The sequence below is a fragment of the Eublepharis macularius genome, chromosome 12 (assembly GCF_028583425.1).
Source record: "Eublepharis macularius isolate TG4126 chromosome 12, MPM_Emac_v1.0, whole genome shotgun sequence".
In the NCBI taxonomy this organism is placed as follows: domain Eukaryota; kingdom Metazoa; phylum Chordata; class Lepidosauria; order Squamata; family Eublepharidae; genus Eublepharis; species Eublepharis macularius.
This window is the reverse complement of record NC_072801.1, coordinates 52939247-52961438: the sequence shown is the minus strand read 5'-3', so window position 1 is coordinate 52961438 and position 22192 is coordinate 52939247. Positions and strand designations below refer to the sequence as shown.

The following is a 22192-nucleotide window of genomic DNA, read 5'->3' as shown; positions in this document are numbered from 1 at the left end:
TGTATTTTACTACTCTGTACAGCTGTTTGTTAACCAGAGAAATGTGAAGGTAGTGATTGCAAAAACCAAATTGTCCTTCTCCAATATTTTTTTGATATACCCACCCAAATGCATTACATATACTAACACTTATGGAGGACCCAATCAGCTATTTATTTTACCACCATTTGATTTCTTTACCTTTCTTCTTCAGCAATATAGAAAAGCGGACCCACAAAGATGTTTCTTTTTTAACCAACTTCAGAAAGAAGGGGAAAAAAATATCAGCCCCAAAGTGATTGTCTACCTCCGTACCACTATTTTGTAAAAGGGGAAGAAAGCTATAGAACAATTTACTATATTTATATAGATTCCATTCAGAGTTTGACTGTGCGCTTTTGACTTGCTTTATTTTTCTTTACCAGAAACCAACAAAATCATGCTATAAGAGTTTTAATTTTTTTTGATATTTTGCACACAGCTTCTTGGATGTCCCTATTTCTGAGGCTATATATGATAGGATTCAGCACTGGTGGTAAAACAGCATACAGGAAAGCAGAGAGTAAGTCCATAATTGGAGAGGAAAGTTCTTTCGGTCTCATGTATGAAAATGTACACATAAGAATAAATAAAGAAAAGACCATCAAGTGGGGAGTGCAGGTAGAGAAGGCTTTATATCTGCCCTGAATGGATGGAATCTTTAGCACAGCAGAGAAGATGTAGCCATAGGAAACAAAGATGAATAAGATACAAAAGGAAACCACAATGAGTCCAAGAGCAAGGATCAGAATTTGATTGACTTTTGGGTCAGTGCAAGAAATCTTTTGTAGGTGAGGATATCACAGAAAAACTGCTCAATAATATTGGATCCACAGAAGCTTAACTTAAATGTGAGACTTGTTTGTAACACTGCATTTGTCACACTGCTGATCCAGGAAGCAGCTGCCATCTGAGCACAGGCATCCCAATTCATTATTAACCTGTACCTCAGAGGATGGCAAATTGCTACATAGCGGTCATAAGCCATGACAGTAAGAAGGGTTAGCTCAGTACTTGCAAAAGCATTGACGAAGAAAACCTGACTCACACATCCATAGAAAGAGATCAGTTTGCTGTTTGTTAAGGAAGTGGCCATGGATTTGGGGACAGTGATGGAAATAAAACATACATCTGACAATGATAAGTTTACCAAAAAAAAGTACATGGGGGTGTGAAGCTGGTGGTTGAGGGACACTGTTATGATTATGAGAATGTTGCCGATTAAGGCTACAATGTAAATTGAAAAAAATATTGCAAAATAAAAAATTTGCTCCTCATGGGCACCAGCAAATCCCATCAGAAGGAACTCTGTCACAGTAGACAGATTTTCCATTTGATTTCTTTGAAATATTCTGTGGAGAGAAGGAAAGTCATTCAGATTATAAAATATTTTTTCAAGAAGCATTATTGTCTCTGCATGTGTTCAGTATACATTAAATAATGTTTATTGCAATCCTATGCAGAATTAAACCTTTCAAAGGTTATTGATCTCACTTGTCTCAGAAACGTGTAAATTCTCTATAAGATTTCACTTATTGTATTATTTATTCATAATATATATTGTAGCATATTTTAGTATTGTTATGTAACTTAATCTGCACATAGATATATCAAACTGCCCTTGTAATATAAACAAATCTGCTGCATCTGCTTGTCTCAGCATCAAGAGCAGTATTCTGAAATTATAGTGCTTCCTGTCATGATCAAATTGAACTCTTATTTTCTGTCTTTTACTAAAGTAATCTGAAGGTGATGTTAATTATATTGTCAGCAAACATCATATGATTGTTATGATTTTTGTGGATAACAAAGATGATGCCGAACAATCTGTTCTTTACATGGAGGCACACAAATCATGTTATTTATTTTTTGTTAACAATTATATGATGCCTTTTATCTAAAGTATCCAGATCATGTTAGAAACACACAAAAACACCTTTTTGTTCTTTATTTGAATATTTATACCCAGCTATTTCTCTTTGTTCAAGGCAACTTCAGAGAAATGTTTTGTGATCTACTTTAAACTCATCTGGTTCACAGACCATTAAAAATCCATCTCAATGGATTATTTCTGATAGAACTCCTACAAATTATACTGCAAAGATCACCTTTTTATAATCAAACAACTTGAGGAAAAAATTAACTCTTGGCCCAATAGCTAGAAAGGAAATTATCATTGTTAGAGGTGGGCACGAACCATGAAAAAAACGAACCGTGTGGTTCATGGTTCGTGTGTTTTCACAAACCATGAGCTTCCACGAACTGGTGCAAGTTCAAACCGGTTCGTGGTTCGTAGTTCATGGGGAATAAATGCCCCTTTCCATGCCGCTTTGCAGCAGGGCTGGGCTGTCCAACCAGGAGTTCCCGTCCAGCCAGCCAAGCCCCACTTACAGTTTAAATGGCTATTTCCCCACTGCTCAGAGCAGCCAAGCCCCGATGTTTAAATGATCAGCTGTCAGCCGGACAGCCAAGCCCTGCTGTTTAAATGATCAGCTGCTTGTCGGGGATCTCCTCGACAAGCAGCTGATTGACAGGTTTAAGTGCCCCTTTCTGTGCCACTTTACAGTGGCACAGAAAGGGGCATTTAAAAAATCAACAGACCAGTATGGAAGTTCATGGAAACGAGCTTCCATGAACCACTGGTTCATGAACCATGAGCTGGGCTGGTTCATGGTTCTTTTTGGTTCATGTTCCGTTTTGTGCCCATCCCTAATCATTGTATTATCTACAATACAGCAAATGTTGTTGTGAATGGAATATGCAGCCTCCTTCTATTAATTCCGTCACCATCACACCATTTTGCTCCCTCAGGAAATCCTTATTTGCTCATTTCCATGAAGAACATAATCTTTTCTAGAGTATTCTAAAGCAAAATCTGATTGTAGATGTAGGAGGAGAACCCAAGGCTTCCCCAACCCAGAAGCTCCAAAAAAGGACCGCCCAAAGAATCCCTAGATGACAAAACAGCAACTGAAAGTCTGATAACAGCTACAACCAGCATCTCTAATTAACCCCACAGCTTGGAGACTCAGAGGCAAGCCTCCAGCCCTCATGACACTAAATAAAGGAAAGTCAGCCCTGTGAGGTAGACTCCCTACAGATTGTTCCAAAATCAGTTTTTTGGGTAGCATGTGGCAAAGTGGCCAAAGGACTGGATTTGGATTGCAGCCCCAACACAACAAATTCTACACAAATTATAGAAAACAGCAATCATCCAGTAGCACCTATAAGACTAAAAAAAATTGTGGTAGGTTATAAGCATTCATGAGCCACAGCTCTCATCTTCAGATACAGCTACAATGTGGGTACATCTGTCCTTATATCTTGGAGAGTGGAGTGATTGCAGAAGTTGAATGATAATAGCTGGTGAATGATAATGGCAGGCATGCTAGAATAGGATGGGGTATGCGAGGGGTAGTGGGTGTGGAGAAATTAGCGTTGGTAATCAGACAGGAAGCCAATATCTCAGTTCAGACCAGGTGGATGCATTGTCTTGAGCTTCGTTATCAGTTACAATTCTGCAATCTCTCTTTCTAATCTCCCTTTGAAATTCCTCTGCAGGATACCTGCTACTTTCAGGGCAGCAAATGAATGTTTTGGAAGGTTATAGTTAATAACATTTATAGTTAAATTATAGTTAGAAATTATAGTTTATTACATTTATTTAAAGAGTGCAAGCAAAATACCAAGTATAGAATAGTGCACCAAGCAAACAATATAACAAAGACTAATTAACTAACTGAACAGATACTAAAATCACTAAACTAATTTCCAGATGTTACCTTCAAGCAAACAGCAGGCTTCAGACGACAAGTTCCAAAAAGAATCATAAGGTCCAAAAATCCAAAGAAAGACCAACTCTTTCTTTGCCCTCTTCCAGAGGCAAGGCTTTCAGCAAAACAGGCAGTCAAGAAGACAAAATGGATCCTTTGGAAAACCATACCATTACCCTAAGAGGAACAAAGCTAAAGTGGAAAAGCCATCTTTTAAAGGCACACTGTCAGCAGGGTGCCCAAGGTCAGCAGAACAGAGGGCAAGCCTGCAAGACCAGTACAACAGTGTGTGAGGAAGAAAGTCATTTTTTTCAAGCCATGGTACCATCCGGCCTCAGCCTTCAAAAGAACACTCTTCTCTCTTAGATCTCAAAAGGAAGAGGGAGTCAGAAAGAAAAAAGGCCCTAGACATAAGTGCCTCTACTAGCCATAAAACCAAATTCCAACTGATTGCTTTGCCAGTTGTTTTGACAGGAAACAAATAAAATGAGTTTCCTGACAGTAGCAATGAAGGCCCCCTTCAAAAAGTGTTCCTCTGTCTTCAGTTTCAATATTTTTATTTGGCCTCTTAGGGAAGAATCTCTAAGAATAAAAATAGCTAGCTTGCTATTTTAGTATAGTGACTTCTTTGTCAATGTCTCCGTTTGTGAAATGGTACTGAAAAGCATTTATGTGAGTTTTGAACATGATGTGAATACTTTGGCTAAAGGGCATCATATAACTACCTGCAAAATTCAGCAGATCAAAGAAAAACCAAGATGCTCACTGATGTTGATGGTAAATACCTGAACATGAAAAATTACATGTGTGTGTTTGATATCATAATGCCTAAGGACCTCAGGATTTCTGTAACAGTTCTGGAAAGTCTCAATAACAGCCCCCCAAAACATTTTTTGTGTATGTACTTAGCCCAGGAATTGTGGCATGCACACTTTTTCTTGGCTGTTCACCTTTTTCATTCCTGTCTAATTCCATAAAAGGCATCTCTAATGCCTTTTAATCATCTTTTACTAAAGTTTTGCTGCATAATCTTCAAATAGAACAGTCCTGTTGTTCACAGAAGAGTGTTACATCATTTCTCACCTGTTCCTGTTAAATCCTTCTTCCTGGAAATAAGATGGGGCAATGTGGGAGAGCTTTAGCCATTCCAGCTGAATTTAAAGGCTTGTTCCCTAGATCAATATATTATGGCTCAGGAATAGACACATTGGAACCAATTAATGCTGTTGCTTTTCGACTCTCTGAAGTTTTATCAAACTGGGAATTTGGTTTTGAACCAATGACATTTTTTTCAGAGGCTTGGCGATAAAACAGTAGAGCATGTGGTATAGACTTGAATTTCATGTTCTCTTTACTGTGTCAATCAAATAATTTATTACAGTCATTTGACCAGCATAGCATAAAAACAGGCAATTCACTTGTCATCAGTTGATAAAATCTGCTACCAACAGGGTAAAAACTGAGAAGAAATATTTACATAAGGATTAATTAAAAACAAGTAAATAGAACAAAATAGAAACATAGAATCACAGGGTTGGAAGGAACCTCTAGGGTCATCTATCCCAAACCCCTACAAATGCAGGAAATTCCCAGATACCCCCCCCCCCTAACAATAGCAAGAAAAACATTAAAATGTGCCCACTGATTTGTATCCTCCATGAACAGTGGCTTGATATAAATTAGCTACTGATCTATCTTGGATAGTTGCCGAGCTTTACAAACAGCTGCACAAAATTTCATTGTTATTGTTGTTACATGTTTTCTTTCTCCAATAAGCAGCATTGCCATGTAAGCTTGGCTTGAGTGGCTGGGAAGACTTTCAAGTAAGAAGGATATATACTTTAAATGGTTTAATTAATGGAGAGGGCAGTGGAGTAGAGTATGTTCTATTGTTTCTTTTCTGGGTCAGTAGGGTATCTAGTGAACTAGATCTGGTCCTCTGATTAGCCCTTTCCAAGTGAAAAAAAATATGGCAGGCTAACCAGGGCTGTTTCCACACTACTTCCCTTCATCTGGAACACCACGGAACATAGCGAAAAAAATGCAGAAGATAGCATCTTCTCGCGTGCGTTTTGTGCAACATCGTGCAAAACTCACGTGAGAAGACACTATCTTCTGTGTTTTTTTTGTGACATTCTGCAGTGTTCTGGATGAAGGTAAGTAGTGTGGAAACAGCCCATGGCTAGGTGACTGTTCTGTATATTCTTCACCAATTCTAACAATACTCTTTACATAATTTAGTACCTTCATCTGGGAACAGCAAATGGAGGTGGTTTGTCACAACAATCTGGGCAAATATATTCCAGTTCTCATAGGTTCATTGCAAATAGTGGGACAAGGGGACTCTGATTCCCTTTATGAGCCCTACAACCCTCATGGTCATCCTGCAGCTGATGGTTAATTTTGAGGCTCCTAGCTTTGTTGCCTGCCAGAATAAACCATTGCTTGCAAAGCAGAAAGCAGAGTGGGGTGGGTGTTCTGGAGGTTATATGGGCCAGGAACATCTCAGTGCTCTTTTGCGTTTGGTGCTTCAACTCCCACCAGCAAATGGAAGCTGGTGGCCACTTTTGATGTCTCTAACTTGACTTTCAGGTAAGTCATGGCTGCCACAGACAATGTTGGCTTCCATTGGTTTTGGGGCATAACTTAGTAGAATGCAGCCTTTGATCATAGCCTTTCAATAATTGATCATTTTCAGCCATGGCAATTTCTCTAGGCCTGGGCAGAAAAGAAAAATAAAAGGTTTATTGGTAGGGTGTTATTCATACCTCGTGGGCTGTGTTGTGGGTTATGTGGTATAAGCTCATAGACTTATATCATTAATTAAGATTCCATTCTCTTCATACTTATTTGCCACTAAAATGGTAAAGAGTCCAGTAGCACCTTTAAGACTAACCAACTTCACTGTAGCATAAGCTTTCGAGAACCACAGTTCTCTTTGTTTGATGCATCTGATGAAGAGAACTGTGGTTCTCGGAAGTTTATGCTACAGTAAAGGTGGTTAGTCTTAAAGGTGCTACTGGACTCTTCGCCATTTTGCTACTACAGACTCACACGGCTAACTCCTCTGGACTTATTTGGTACTAGACTCCAAAAGGCTTACTTTTGAGTTAACAAGCATAAAGAAAAGGATGCAATAATTATATTGAGTGCTATTTCCCCTCTTTCTAGATAAAGGTAGTATACAGTATGTCAAGAAGGAAATGGGCAATCCAACCTTCATAGCAGTGTTCCAGCATGAAAGCAAATCACATCTTGATGTTGGAGTGATAGTGTGGGCCATTTCCAAGTGCTATTGGTATGTTGATGATGCATTGGCAGTCTAAATTATAATTTTATAATCAACTCAGCCTGAGAACATGGACTGTAACATCTTTAGTATTGTAACAGCAAAATGGTTCTGATCTGCAGATACTTAAATCTGGAGCCTGGAGCTATGACCAGATGAAACATATCTTTCTACACACCTGAAAAATGCCCCAGGTTTGCATAAAAACCTGAATTCTGAAAAAAATACATAGCTCAAAATTATAAAAGGAGCACATATAACTTTAACCAGATGGCCTCAGTGGCAGGAGACAGACAACCATAACAGTTTAGCCAGTAGTCCAGGCTTGGTTGCTGCTAGTAAAAGTCAGGGGGAGAGGGCAAGCCCCTTTCCAGGGCTGTTTTGGTCTAGAGGGAGAACTCAATGGGCCAGGCCCACCAGCAACCACCAGACAACTTTCTACCACTCAACTTGTATGACTGACACAGGCCCAGCTGATTGCTACTGTTCAACAGCAGTGCCCCCCCTCCCCCCAAAAAGCCAGTGTAGTGAAGTGTTTGGTGTTTCAGACTGTGTATGATCCAGTCATACAAAGTCAGCCTTGTGGCTCTTCCATTGGAGGAACAGCCATTTAACATGCAGGAAGAATCCTTGGGCTGGAGGAAGGTTTCTTGGTGGATGGATCCACCCCACATAATATTCTCCATATTACTCCATAATAAGCCTTAATACATTCAAGATATATTACTGCAAGGACTGCAAACAATGTTCTTGTGAATTGTTGCCTGTATAGGGGGAACCAGACCCTGTTAGAAAAGGAATAGTGATGTTTCTTAATGGCAGTTAATATCTCCTTGATGGGCTTTGATTGTTAGGAAATGTCTGTGTCCAAGCACCCATCAGTACTTGGTGGTGACCACTTTCTTCATAACTGAAGGGAGGAGGCATCTGTATGAGTTGGATCCACCAAGTTTTGTCATTCAATCTCACCCAGTTCTGCTGCTTACTCAATTGCCCATCCAACATATTTGTCCAGGCAGATCAGATGATCGCAGCATAATTTTTTTCAGTAACTGAAGGAGACTCCATTTTCCATGAGTGTGTGTGTGAAATAACAGCAGTTTAGATTTGGCTTGTTTGGGGCCCAAATTGTCCCACTGCTCTCAGAGCGGCATGATGGGAAGTAACGTCATTGCACCACCCCGGGAGTATGCCCAGGAGGCTTGTTCCCATATGTTTTCCCCCCACTGACCAGGTAAATGGGGGGGGGTGCAGGGTGAAAGTGGGGGATCTCCCACCCCGACCAGAGGAATGGGATCCCTACTGTAACTGCTGCAGGACAATGAAGAGCTGTCCTAGTGCTTGATCAAAAGGTGCTACTGGACTCTTTTTGATTTTGCTACTACAGACTAACACGGCTAACTCCTCTGGATCTATGTCCTAGTGCTGACTCTCTTATCTGCCCATTGGCCTGCTTCATGTGTCCCGGACTGGCAGGGGAGAGGGCCCCACAACTGTGGAAACATCTTGGAGTGCCAATGCCATCTTGGCCTCACATGGCTAATCTGATGCACACTGTAATGGCTAGCAGGTCAGAAGCACCTGTGCACAGCATGAGCTCTTGTTTCGGAGGTGTCTAAGGCCCCCAATGCATTGTTTGTACATTCTGTATTTTTCTGCAAAAGCCTCTGTCATGGTTCTAAGTAGCCCAGATTTACAGAAGGGGACCCACAAGCATTTGTGGGGGACATCTCATTTCCCCTTCCCCCACCACGACCTCTTTCCCTTTGCTGCCTCCCATAGACTCTCCACTGTTTCCTTCTCTCTTTCACATCTTCCTCTGTTTGCCCCCGTCTTCACCTGCTCCCCTTGGCCCAGTTTAATGGTGTTGGCTAATCTAGGTCCAGATGCATGGCAGGAAACCTGTAAACACTTGAGGGGGCTGCTTCACTTTCCCCTGTATCATCTTCCCTCTTCTCATGGCAGCTTCCATATGCTCACCCTTCCCTATATCCTTCTGTTCTTCAAACCCACTGAACTTACCTTATCTGACCCCCAACTTCATCTCAATTTCTTAGTTTACTTCATTTATATACTGTTTTTCTCCACAATGGGGGACCAAGGCAGTGTACTGCATTCTCCTTGCCTCCATATTATCCTCAGAACTACCCTGAGATGTAGGTTAGGCTGACAAGGTTGCTGAAGTGACATTAAGGCGCCCTTGGCAAAATGTTCCATTGCCCGGAGAGAAGGAAATACTAAGAGATCTATGAATGGGAAAGTATGAGAGAGGAAGAGAGATGTTCCTTGAAAAGATAAAACAATGTACTAATGAGATAAGCAATGCTAATTGGGATATATTGTAATTATGCTGTTGACCAGAGTTATTATTCCAATAAGGGATCACTGGATCATTGGAGGTTGTCGCCTACATAGACAATTGGGGTTCACAATTATGTTCAAGCCAATGGGACCCCCAACATTGTAATGAACCAAAGGGTATAAAATGCTTTGCATAGCTATTGTAGCATTGATGAGCGGTGGACATGAGTGATTCCTTTACCCTCCATGTAACCGACGCTCCTCCACATTTAATAAATATAGCAGACTTGCTTCTTTCACAGGACTCTGTGTCTGTCTCTTCTTTGAATTGGCTATGGGACATTCGAACCACGAGTTGCATGGAACAAAAGGTGCAGCTGTGGGGAGCACATCAGGGTGCCCTGCTTGAACACCAAAAAAACCTCCACCCTTCCCCCGTTGTTTATGATCTGGATAAGAGCCCTGGAGGGGCCATATATTTAACACCCTTGATCTAGTCCATCATACTGTTTCACACAGTGACCAATCTGTTGCCCTGGAAGGCCAAACAAACAGGACATAGAGTTCAAGATCTTCACCAGATGCTGCCACCTAGCAATTGTCCTGCACTCTACAGGCAGGCCTGGTCAAGTCTCTTAAGAAGTAGGTGCTTCAGGCCTAACTAGCTGAGACTGGAAGCATGGACTGGAGCTGGAGACAATAAGCTGGAGCACCAAGATTGTGCCTAGTGGACCTAGGGTGGCCTGGAGTGGGGCTCAGATTAGTACTTGACCCCAAAGAGGGGAGGGTAACACTCAAACACTCCCTGGAGTGATCACATCACTGCCAGAAGAAAGATCATTGTGCCAACCTGACTTCCAGCTACTTGGGGCTAGCTGGACATTTCTGGTTGGTGCCATGTAGCTGCAGGAGGCGGTCCACTGCAGCCAGTGCTGCAAAGGAGGCTGGGCACCCAGGTTGGGCTGGCAAGTTGCAGCATGACACAGGCAAAGGAGGCTGGTCAGACACCCAGGCCCAGCTGAGCAACAGAGCAGCCAGGAGAGAGGGGTCAATTGTTGAGTATTTGGAGAATGTTTTCTCAGGAGAGAGAATGTTTTGGGGGAAAGAATTATTTTGGCTGGTGCTTAATTACCCCAGGATCTTGGAGGACAACAGGAAGGTCTGGTAGAGGAATTTCAACTGCAGCCCCTCAGGAGCAGTCTCTGGAACAGCTATGCTGGAGTCATCTGTCATGCAGGGGTCTCCTAGAATTCTGGCTCTGCAGGTTTGCCCTCTGAGGCATCTGAGTCATAGACCAGATTTGGCTCAGTGAGGTTGTGACTAGACATGGGCATGAATCAGAAAAAAAAACGAACCATGGGGTTCATGGTTTGTGAGGTTTCCACAAAACATGAACTGGCATGGAACTGGTCCAGTTACAAACCAGTTTGTGGTTCGTGGGGTTTAAATTTCCTTTCCAGCAAGGAAAGAGGCATTTAATCGTTTAAAGGGCCCTTTACAGCTGCTTGCAAGGGGCAGGACCCTTTAAACTATCAGCTGGCAGGTGGGGGAATCCCCCCTGCCACCTGCCAGCTGATAGTTTAAAGGGACTTGCCCCTTGCAAGCAGCAGAGACCTTTAAACTCCCCAGCCCCCAGCCCCTTACCCCCCCAAGCCCCAGCCCCAGCACCCCACTTACCTTCCCTCTGATGCTGGGGTAGTGGAGGCCTCCTTCACTGCCCTGAAGGCCTGTGTGGCAGAGGAGAAGGCAAAAAAATGCCCTTTCCACCCTTCAGATGGAAGGCTTGGGAGGGGGGTGAGGGGCTGGGGATGGGGGGATGGAAATTGGGCTGTTTAAGGGGCCCTGCCGCTTGCAAGTGGCAGGTCCCTTTAAACTATCAGGTGGCAGTCTGCGAGGAGAGATCCCCCACCCCCTGCCGCTTGCAAGTGGTAGGAAAAGTTCCCCCCAGGGAAATGGCCATTTAAACTGGCCCTTTAATACGAAACAAATGAACCAGTAGTCCAGTTCGTGGAAGTTCATGGAAACGAGCTTCTATGAACCCTGGTTTGCGAACCCTGAACTGGGTTGGTTCATGGGTTTTTTTGGTTCGTATGTAGGTTTGTGGCCACCTCTAGTTGTGACAGCAGTGCTATTCAGATGTTGGGACCCTCTGTTTATGGAGGCTTTCTTTATTCATTATTTTAGTAGCCATTGATGGACCTATCCTTCATGAATCTGTCTTACCCCCTTTTAAAGCTGTGTAAGCTCTTGGCTATCACTACATCCACTGGCAGTGAATTCCAGAGATTCTGTGGGCCAAGCTACACATGATGAATGACACTTGAACAGCAAGTGGATTGAGTGGAGGGCAAGTGAACAGGGAGAAATACACTTGCTGTTCAAGTGTCATTCATCATGTGTAGCTTGGCCCTCAATTATTTGTTGAGTAAACAAGTCTCAGACAATATCTGAGATAATGATAGAGCATTAGCTCTATTATTTTTAAACGAACTGTCCTTCCTGCCTTTTTTCCAAGAGACAGGAGCAAACTGACCTTTAAGGCAGTGGGTGAATGTCCTGTTGAGCAGCTCCATACAAGATAACACTCACCTGGGGAGGCCGCTCAGGGTATCCCTGGGCAATTGCCTGCAGCCACCAGCAGCAGCCAGTTTTCTCTTTTTGGTGGGAGTGGCCTTGGAGAGAACATGGCCTTTTCCCAGGGCCATTTTCCCTTCCCAGCTTGCCCTACAGTGAAGTCAGGTTGGACTTTCTTCTTTTGTCCTCCTCCATTGTATCTTTGAAATAATTCTGTTATGTATGTTATGCTGAGAGAGAGTGAATGTCCAAGGCCATCCAGCAACTTTCAGAGTTGAAATCCCAGGTTTCTTTTGTTTGACACTTTGATCACAGACACCACTTTCATGCATAGTCAGTTATGCTACCAAGACTCACTAAGTGATACTAATTGCCAGTTTTGGCTCATTAGGAAACAAAGTAAATGTTCAGAATTCCAAAAAACTCAGTTATGCAGAACTCTTGGGAACAAAAATTCCCACAAGCTCTACAGTGACATTAATAAAACTCTTACTGCCAGCAAGGACAGAGATCAGCTTCACACTGTCTGAGGGGAACAAGAGTGATATTTTACAGTTTTTGCCAATGCAATGAATTACCAGATGCAAAATTTCACCCTAAGCTGAATGAAAGCTCTGGAAGAAAAAAGTAAGTTATTCCTTTAAATATTCCTTAAGAAAGTTCATTTTCAATGTTCCATCATTTAAAAAAAAACTCTTTTCCTGTCCTCCTCTTTCTAGTTGTATACTGTAATGGTGTAATGCTTGGGGTAGTGGCCAAGTGTGCATTACTAACAGTGGAATCCCAAAAGGAGATAACTCGAGTCTAAGACCATTGATTTCTTGTTAGGATTACACTGTAACTGTCCTTACCTAAAAAAATATTCTTAGAAATCAATTGAGCTTCCAAGTAGATAGGAGTTAAGGCTGAAATGCTAAAAGAACACTTTCCTGAGAGTAAGCTCTAATGTATTAATTAGGGCTTACTCATGAGTAGGCCTGCTGAGGATTCCTTGGGGTGTGACTGTGGCTGTTTCTGGATTTGTTAGCCCTGAAGAAGAAGAAGAAGAAGAAGAAGAAGAACAACAACAACAACAATAACATTCGATTTATTTATTGCCCTTCAGGACAACTTAACAGCCACTCAGAGCAGTTTACAAAGTATGTCATTATTACCTCCACAACAATCACCCCATGAGGAAGGTGAGGCTGAGATAACTCTAGATAGTCATCCAGCTGGCTTCTAGTGGAGGAGTGGGGAATCCTCACTGAATTAGAGTCAGGGAAGCTGGCCTTGTTGCCTCTTGGTTACGACAGAACTTATCATGAAGTGGAAGAATGCTGTGGTGCTTTAGGCTCCAGATGAGATGGTCATTTATTTACACTTCTCCATCTAAAAACTCCCTGCAAAAAGCCCCCCCCCTCTAATTCTGAATTTAATTCTGCATCTACAGTCTGAACTGGTGGAGTCTATTCTATCACATCAGTACACTGTCACATGACTGTCACTTCATTATCTTGCACGTGTAGACCAGGTCTAAGACTCCTGTCTAATTCTAACTGCAAAGCCCATTATCAGACCTCTTTCATGTTCACATAATAGTGTGACAGAATGTTGGGAGATTGCTGTTTGAAGGCAGTGATTCTAAAATGGTCTATTCAGATGTAAATCCTATTTTATTGAACTACAACCAACATTAGCAAATGGAAAAGAATAATCTGTGCTCACACTTTATCCCTTCAAACCTACCACATCGCTTACAGTATAGTATATTTTGGCCAATATGTTTTATATAATACATTCCATTCATTGATGTACAAGAGAGCACTTATTTTATATATCATGTAAAAAGTATATTTTCCTCCAAGAAAAATATCTGTTATGTACTTGATGCACATCATAGAAGCCCACACAGGGGCTGTAGGCTTGTGTCAGTAATACTGCACATCTACTTTCCAGATTCCTTTGGTGTGTGCAGATGTTCCATGTGCTGCCTTCCATGTGCTGTGCTCAAGGGCAGGATTGTGTTCAGTAATGATAAAAAATGCATAACTTTAAACAAAAAACAATGGATACTGCAAACTGTAAAGCCAAAAATGATTAATAATGTACATTTCCACTAAACGGCTGCCTCCCAACTGCCTGGTACACATTGTTATTATAATCTGACTTTTCCACTTGCCACTGGTGATTTTTCCCCTGATGTCCCTCATTTTCTGCAGATCCACACACTCCCCCCCCCCCCCAATTGTTCCAGGGGTTCAGCCTCTTAGGGCACTGTGTGGAGTATATCGCAGACTGAACCAGGAGGAGAAAGATTGAAAATTCTGCTTTAATGAATGCTACTATGCTTGCATGCTTGCAGAACTTTACAATAAATTTATCCAGCACAAAGGCTTGAGATGAACATTTACTTTTTGCCAAGCTTAACTTTTAAAAAATCCCCAATAACCTGTGGTTTGTTATGTGTCATAAAATTGCTTCTGATTTATGACAACTGAATAACCCCCCAAAGGTCCTTTTATTCACACCCTTGCTCAGGTCTTGCAAACTGATGGCTATGATTTCCTTTACTGAGTCCAGCTATCTCATGCTGGGTCTTCCTCTTTCTCTACTGCCTTCAACTTTATTTATTTATTTTATTACACTTCTAGACCACCCTCCCCGTCAGACAGGCTCAGGCTTTACCTAGTATTTTTGGCTGATTCCGCACACGTTGGATAATGCACTTTCAATGCACTGTATCAATCATTTGAGTTGGATTTTTTGTTCCACACATGAAAAAATCCATTCTAAATGATCTATAAAGAGGATTGGAAGTGCATTATCCAACGTGTGCGGAATCACTCATTGTCTTTACCAGTGAGTCTCTCATGATGTGATCAAACCATGAAAGCCTCAGTTTTGTCATGTTAGCTTCTTGGGAGAATTCAGGCTTGCTTTGATCTAGAACCCACTTATTTGTCTTTTTGGCCATCCATAAATCCTCCTACACCTGATTACAAATGCATTTTCTTCCTGTCAGCTTTCATCATTGTCCAACTTTCACATCCATACATAGTAATGGGGAATACCATAGCATGAATTATCTTGATCTTGGTGTCCAGTGACACTTCTTTATACACTTAAGGATCTTTTCTAGTTTCTATATGATTGGCTTTCTAAGTCTTGATCTCCTTGTGATTTTTTGATTGCCATCTCCCTTTTGAATGATGATTGAATCAAGGGAGAGAAAATCTAAAAAATTCAGTTTCCTCATTGTCAACCTTAATATTGTGTAATTCCTCAGCAACCATTACATTTGTCTTCTAGATGTTCAACTCTAATCCTGCTTTGGCCCATTCTCCTTTAACTTTCATTAGTAGCCATTTCTTCACTAAGAGCTGAACAGTTTTTCTAGACAGGATAATAGGCTAATTGGCCTATAATTCCCTGGGAACGAGTGATCCACCTTTTTATATACAGGAACAATTATTGAATTTAACCATGATCATGGTATCAAGCCTTCATTGCAAATATTAGTGAAAAAGGGGGCCAAGATCCTACTCCATCTGGAGACATTACTCTTAAAGAATTCATTTACAATGAAATCCAGACCTGGAGCTTTACCCTCTTTGAGGTTTCTAATAAGATTGGCCACTTCGTCTGCTGTTATTGGGGGCCAAGAGGGGAGATTATCTGAAGGGCTAAATATGTTGTTATTTGTGAGAGTAATAGGTGAACAAAACATATCCCCAAAATGATTTTCCCGCACAATCAGGGCAATATGGCAGCACATTTGGGGAGTTACTGTCAGCCCCTTGTTCAAAAGTGCCCAGAAACCAGAAGTATCATGATCATTAATGACTGTAAACAGCTTTTCCCAGCCTTCTCTCAGAAAACCTTGTTTTTTACGCCAAATTAGGCTTTTATATTGTCTTTTCTGGGACATTAAAACATTTAGTAGCTTCCTAGAATTAATCTATCTAAAAGCTCCACAAATTCTATGAATTTCTTTAAGAGCATGCTGACATTCCTTATCAAATCAGGTTTGTTGCCAGTATGGAAAGCAATCCTTGATTGGGGTGTTGTTTTTACCAACAGGTGTTTGAATAAGTGAAGAATTTTCTCCAAAATCTCAAATTGCACAACAGATAAAGGTTCATTAATGAGTTGGGACATAAGTGCCAGACAGCTGTCTGAGTTAAAGATGTTGGAGGCCTCCTCAGACTTTCACTCCAACATGCCCGCTGCACCGTATTTCCTACATAGATTAAATCTGGCTCTGGATGGTGTTCCAACTTCCAACTTCTCAACAAATGGCAATGTTAACTACATATAGGGGTAGATGATCACTCTCCATTAATTCACATACTTGGAACCTTTAGCAATAAGGGAGCAGTAATGTGCCAATAATGTGGCCTGCATATCTCAATTATCTCAATTCTACCAATTTCATAGTTTTTCATGAGTGTTACAATTAAAATCTTTGGTGTAATCCATAAAACATAAACTGATTTTCCTCTGAAATTTCTCTCATATAGTCCATTAATCATTCTAAATTTGTAATATGACCTCTATTGCCTCTTCCCTTACTGAATCCAGCCTGAACATTTGGCATCTGGCATTCCATATATAGGGGAGAATTTTTTTGCAAAATGTTGAGCATCATTTTGCTTGTGTTGGAAATTAATAAGATAGCCCAATAGTTGCTGCAATCTTTAATGCTTCTTTTTTTGGAATTAGAATGTAAATTATCTTTTCTAGTTTGCGAACCATTGTTTTGTTTTCCATATTTGTTGGCATATTCTTGTTAAGATTTTGATGGACTCGAATTCTGTAGCATGCAGTAAGTCTATGGAATGTGGAAACCTAAGCAAGGCTGTCAGTGATAGGAAGTTCTGGAGGTCATTAACTCATAGTGTCATCATAAGTTGGAAGTGGTTTAAAACAGACATGCCAATCAGCTCCTAATCTTCTTATATCACAGAGAACAGAAGCTCTGTAAGGTAATTTTTTGAGTCAGAAATTAATAGTCCAGATGGCAACAGTTACTTCATATATGAAGCTACATCCTGCTTCTGGGAGCACTCTGCTTTGCATTTGATCCAGGACCAAGAAATCCAGCCATGATGTTACTACTGACTATAACATGTTTTTCCTTTTTTTTTTTTTAAAAAAAAAACACCTTTCAATGACACGTTTCCTTTTCTTTCCACAGTGAAGAAATGTCCAATCAAACAAGTGTCACCCAATTCTTCTTGTTGGCATTTTCTGACCTCCAAGAGCTCCAGATTTTACATTTTGTGGTGTTTCTTTCCATTTACTTCACAACCCTGCTGGGGAACTTCCTTCTCATCCTGGCTGTAGCCCAGAATCCCAAGCTTCATAGCCCCATGTATTTCTTCTTGGTCAATTTATCATTAACAGATGTTTGTTATACCTCTGTCACTATCCCCAAGTCCATGGCCATTTCTTTGACAAGAAACACGTTGATTTCTTTCCCTGGCTGTGTCACCCAAGTGTTTTTAGTTGTCATCTGTGGAACTGCTGAGCTGATCTTTCTCTCTGCCATGGCTTATGACCGCTATGTGGCAATCTGTCATCCTCTGCAATACACAATGATCATGAACTGGAGTGCCTGCTTCCAAATGGCAGCTGCTGCTTGGATTGCCAGCATAATAAATTCTGGACTCCAAACTGCAAGCACCTTTAGCTTAAATTTTTGTAGATCTGCAGTTACACAATTTTTCTGTGATGTGCCCCAATTATTACTGATGGCTTGCACTGATACAACAGCCATTTTATGGTTTCTTATTGCTGTTGCACTTACTCTGGGATCATTTTGCATATTTTTAATATTATTTTCTTATGTGTTCATCTTCTCTACTGTGTTGAAGATTCGGTCAGCTCAAGCCAGGTACAAAACCTTTTCCACCTGCACTCCACACTTGACTATATTTAGCCTGTTCCTTTCTACTATTGCATTTTCTTATTTTAGGCCCAAGTCCTTATCTTCACCATTAGTAAACCAGGTAGCTGCTGTTTCGTATGCCATTTTGCCACCACTCATGAATCCCATCATTTATAGCCTGAGAAACAAAGATATCCAAGAGGCCCTGCAGAAAATGTCAAAGAAGGTGTTTGGATCTCATTTGGTGTTCTGATAAAGCTCTCATTGAATTCTTAAAAGTGATACGCATGTGAATACTTTAGTTGTGCTATTATGGATATTGACAAATTCACACTATCCAGATATTTCTAAGGAAGATAAATAATATAATTGATAAATCATTTTAGTACCAATATATCTGTTCATATCTAAATCATGACAATAGACTCATCTATAATTACATAAGGATCTGTATTGACTGGTGGCCAATTTGAAATTTTTAGCTTTATTTGCTAGTGAGTTGTGCTTTCCACAAAGAACCTTAGCTTCCATTGCAAATAGCATTGGCAGGTTTCTAAAGATAGCAGGTTGCCCCTATCCTCTTTGTTTTGGTATTACAACTCCCATCATCATCCTGAACCTGATGGCTAATATTTCACCTCCCTAGCTTTACTTTCTGATTAGTTGTGCCTGTCAGAGACAACCACAGCTTCCAATACAAAAAGTGAGAAATGGGGGATATCTGCACATCGCCTTCTCTAGAATGTTTCAAGTTTGACTCTGCAACTTCCAGAGTTATCCCAAAGCAGTTGACCAATTTTTAGTATCCAAGCTTTATTTATTAGTTATGCCTGTCCTAGATAACTTCAATTTCCATTGTAAATAGTGTGTGTTGGGTGGAGAGTCGAGGGGATATTTTTCACCAGTGCTGCATGTGCTGCCTGCACTTTCCTAGCTTCTTATGAGTAAACCTTTTCTTTAGTTGCAAATGGCAGTTGGATATTGGGGAAGTAATATATGCCAGGATATTCTAAATACCTTCATTTTTGGCCGCTCATCTTCCATGATTATTCATCCATTTTGAGATTCGTAGCTTAATTTGTGGGACAATTATGCCTGAGAAAGGAAGTATAGACAGACTTGTAGGCCAGGACCAGAAAATAAAAAGATTATATTGTTCCCTTCTGTTTCAGAACCCATCAGTATGTTAACCAAAGATATGTAATCAACCATTAGCTAGCTTTTAGAAGGAAACCGGTGGTTTCAATCATTTAAAAATAGATATATTCAGACATATAGTTGAGGAAGTAAAGCAAAAACTAGGTCTCTAGCAGAGATGTGTGTGTGTGCTAATGTGTGACAAACTATGTATGGTATAAAGCAAATAAGGGGAGGGGGTTTCCTTAAAAGAGTAAGGGGAGATGTAAACTAAGGCGGAGTTTTAGGCGAAAACCGGAAAGGTATAACTCCCAAGTACCTCAGCCTATGGGGAAAGGGAGAGGGAAATTGCGGACGAGGATAGGATGCTTAGAATCTGTCAGTTATTAGTAGTGATTTGCAGTTTATAAAAATGTATGTTCAGGAAGCCTCGGGGTTCCTCTTTGGCACCCTCGGGCCCGTGTACTTCAATAAAGCAGCAGCTTGTACCACTCGAAGTCTCGGTCTCTCTTCTTGTGGTTTGAGGCAGGAAGGCATTGGCCATCTGGCCCAGCCTCCTTCGGGTGACAGACTGATGGCTGGACAAACATCTTTTTATTTATATAGATGAATATTTGGCCACTTTCTTTCTTTCTCAGGTCCATGCAACTTGCAATAGAGGACAACATGTTCAAGAGGACCTCTGTATCTGAGTTTTGCTGATGTAATTTTCTCACGTTCTAGGGCTGCAAATTTTTGCATTGCTTTGTGTTTATTGTGCTGTACTTGATGTGGGCCTTGCCTGCAGGTGCGTCAGGGCCTGCAGGGGGTGCTGTTGCCAGGTTGACCTCCCTATGAGCAGGCTGGGGGGTTCAATAATAGGGTTGGGGAATGAGGCAGAAGGGGGTTAAATATCACCCGGCTCTATCTCTCTCTGCCTTCCCCGCCTGGAGGGGATGGGGCTACCCACAGCCCTACTTCCTCTCGCTCCCTGCCTGGCAGGCCAAACACTAGGAGGGAGGGGTTATAACTGCACCCTCCTCCCCCAATGTCACCCCTTTCAGGAGAGGAGGGGGGTCTCTCGCACCCAGTTCCCTCTCTCTCCCTTTCCCAACCGCCCTGTCCCTGTCCAAACTCTCTCTCCTTCTCTTAATCGCTCTGTCATTATCACTTTCCTCTCCACTCTCTTTCCCCCCATGCCCTTTGGCATGCCTGCTTTTATCAGGCTGCCCTTCAGCTTCCCCCCACTTTCCTCCCTGTGCTCCCCTATTCCTGCTCATCTAACCCCCCTCCTTCCATGATGGGCAGCCCTCCCTGCCCATTGGAGGACTCCCTGGCCAGTCCTGGAGCTCAGAGCTCTCCCTCGGCTCCACCCTGCGCAGGCGCAGCACAAGCCTGGCTGGCCCCACCCAAGGTTGGTGTTCTCAGTGGCGGGTGCAGGCCTCATCACTTGGCCCACCTGTGGTGCCACCTCCGCTGCTTGTTGGCCAGCTTTGGGGATCTTCGCAGCTGCATCCTCATCCCAGCCATCCGCAGTGGCCTCACTATTTTGCTGGCAGTGGCAGCCAAGTCCTGGGCATCTTCTGCAGCTGCCATCTGCTCCACTGTCCCAGGCGAGTGTCGGCTGGCATCGGCTGCTGCCCTGCTGAGGCCCGTTGCCGCGGAGGTTCGGGGGCTCTCCCCTAGCCTGGCATTGGCAGCCTTTTCTGGCCTGGCTTGTGGAGTGGGCTCTCCCGGTAGGTCGGGGTGGGGGAAGGCCTCCACGTCCTGACACTTGACAACCATAACTGAATATCTGATCATCACTGCCATTACTTTGGACCACCATCTGCATTTTCCCATGTACTTTTTCCTGATGGAGTTAGCCTTGACTGCCCTTGGCTCAATTTCTGTTGCTCTACCAAAGATTATTACCATTCCATCATGAATACCCAACTGATTTCACATTCTGGATGCATTACACACATTTTGATCTTTTTCCTCTTTGGAGGTTTTGCCCTCCTGACAGTGATGATGCATATCCTCTTTTTTGCATAGGTTCTATGGGTCTAATATAGGAACTAAACTGGTAACTCAAATGTAAGTTAAAACATGTCTTTAAACCAAACATTTCAACAATCAGAACAATACAAGTATTTTTAAAAAAAACTAAACGCATAGGTGCAACAAAGAAAAGAAACTTGTTGCCAGTCGTGTCTTTGAGTTCAGGCAAGTAACTTGTCTTTTAAAATCACTTCAGGGTAAGCAAAGTCCTTTGCTACAGTTCTCTTGATTATGGAAACAATACCAAACTAAAGATAACACACACGCACACATCTCTTCTACTCATTATTTTTCACATACAATGTGTTTCCAAGTACCTTATTTAAGGTGATAAGAGCACATAAAATTTTGTCTAGATCTTCAGCAACCAGCCTCTTCCTCAGCTGCCTGTCTCCAGATACTGACTTCTTCATATTGGGCTAGTTGAACTAGTTCATGGGGGTTACAGATGCATGACTGGTATGTGGCCATCTGAAAACTACTACAGTATGAAGTAATAATGAACCCAAAGGTCTGTGTTAAATTTGTTGCTTTAGCACGGATCAGTGGCTTACTTTATGACATCAGACACACCAGTAGTACTTTTGTAATCACTTTCTGCTCCAATGTTGTTAATCTGTTTTTCTGTGAAATTCCCAAGTGTCTCAAGCTCTATGGTTGTTGTGGGTTTTCCGGGCTGTATTGCCGTGGTCTTGGCATTGTAGTTCTGTGACACTGTGACACTGAGAGATCTCTGTCTTTTGGTGCTACACCTCTGAAGATGCCAGCCACAGCTGCTGGCGAAACGTCAGGAACTACAATGCCAAGACCACGGCAATACAGCCCGGAAAACCCCCAACAACCATCGTTCTCCGGCCGTGAAAGCCTTCGACAATACGTCTCAAGCTCTTCTGATCAGAATTCTATGTAATTGAAGTTGGTATAGGTTTGGTTGGTATAGGTATTGTTTCTATCTGCTTAATTTTATCATTGTGACATATGTGAAAATGGCCTTTCTACAGGGGAGGCAAAAGGACTTTTCTACTTGCATTCCTCATCTCATTCTGGGCTTCTTGTTTACATGCATTGGACTTGCTGGCTACCTCCAACCTTCTCCTAATGTATAATTTGTAGTTATATATAATGTGGTTCCTGATAAATCCACTGATCTATAGCACAAGAATGAAGGAGATCAAGATTGCTCATCAGAAACTGCTTACTCTGAAA

At 41.8% G+C, this 22192-nt stretch overlaps 1 pseudogene; it reads right to left on the bottom strand.

Annotated features, from left to right (window-relative positions):
• Positions 1 to 416: 416 nt before the first annotated feature.
• Positions 417 to 20728, bottom strand: LOC129339366 (olfactory receptor 14I1-like; annotated as a pseudogene).
• Positions 20729 to 22192: the final 1464 nt, after the last annotated feature.